Source organism: Gregarina niphandrodes (genome assembly GCF_000223845.1).
Source record: "Gregarina niphandrodes unplaced genomic scaffold scaffold00255, whole genome shotgun sequence".
Lineage (NCBI taxonomy): Eukaryota > Apicomplexa > Conoidasida > Eugregarinorida > Gregarinidae > Gregarina > Gregarina niphandrodes.
The window spans coordinates 646-1,873 of record NW_011646015.1 but is presented as its reverse complement, the minus strand read 5'-3'; the positions used below and the strand labels follow the sequence as shown (position 1 = coordinate 1,873).

General features: G+C 51.5%; 1 non-coding gene across 1 annotated transcript; it reads right to left on the bottom strand.

Annotated features, from left to right (window-relative positions):
• Positions 1-896: 896 nt before the first annotated feature.
• GNI_231030 lies at positions 897-969 on the bottom strand. The gene has a single exon. It is a non-coding gene; the product is annotated as a tRNA-Val (tRNA).
• Positions 970-1,228: the final 259 nt, after the last annotated feature.

Sequence of the window (1,228 nt, the reverse complement as noted above, 5' to 3'; positions counted from 1 at the left end):
TGGTTTGAGTCCCACTCGTTTTATTCCCAGTGCACCCCACACCTCCTACTACTAACAGCCCGCACCCGGAACACCGCGAAGGTTTCACTGTTAGATCTATCGCCGCCCGCGCTTACCGCGATGGTGAAGATGTTGGGGACGATCAGTTTCACTAACCCGGGGAGTATTTGTAACAGAGCCCTTTGGCTTCGCACACACTCTCGCACACGCCTGTTGTGTCTCGTTGTCTTGCAAACTAATAGCTGACGACCCTCGACGACTAACGACCATTCGAGTTGTCCCAAGACCAGTCCCCCGCCACACTGCCCTCCAATTGCTACTCGTGAAACGATGTAATTTTCACTCATTGCAGTCATAAAACAATATGCTTTGTGCCACCAGTTTTGTTCATTACCTCCCAGTGTCGAGACTGAGTAATTTGCGCGCCTGCTGCCACCCTTGGATGTGGTAGCCGTCTCTCAGGCAGCCCTGGTAAGCCAGTGCCTTGCCAACGGTCACAAATTGAAATGAGTCCTCGCTGGGGCGATATCTGAGTCTATTCGATCACCTAGAGCACCGAAGTGCCACCGAGTTTTAACAAAGATCAACCATTCATGAAATGCGATATGCATCAGGTTCAAATTTTACTAGGAAGGGAATGTGCTTAACAACGGTTACGGTGAGTCCGAGATTACAACACACGACACGACAGCTACCATCCGACCCACACAGATGGTCCGACTGGTAAAGAAACCGAATCGATTGCCTCAGCAGCCTAGTGGGGTGAGCGACGACCACAGTGTCGGCGGACACCTGGAATACGGTGGTTCGAGTCCCACTCCTGCCAAAAACTCCCGAGGTGTATCAACCGATCAACCTATCACGCGCGGTGGTCTACGGGCCCATTGGAGTACAGTAACGGTCGCCGAGGATCGAACTCGGGCTCTTCTGCGGGTGAAGCAAACGTCATTGCCCCTAGACCACCACCGCAAAAAGACTAAGCCGTCACGTGGAAGGCTCCAAATAAATCTATCATTGAACTAACACAATGCTGGGTCACGTGGAAGGCTCCAAATAAATCTATCATTGAACTAACACAATGCTGGGTAGGTAGAGCGTAAACCAGCCACCAAGGGACAGGAATGGTAGGTCGTGGTCGGACTGGTCCGTCTGGAGGAGAGTAATGGAAAGCTCCAGCCGCCCAAAAAAGAGTAAGTTTGTGTATAAAGAGCTACGTTGTGTCCTCGCA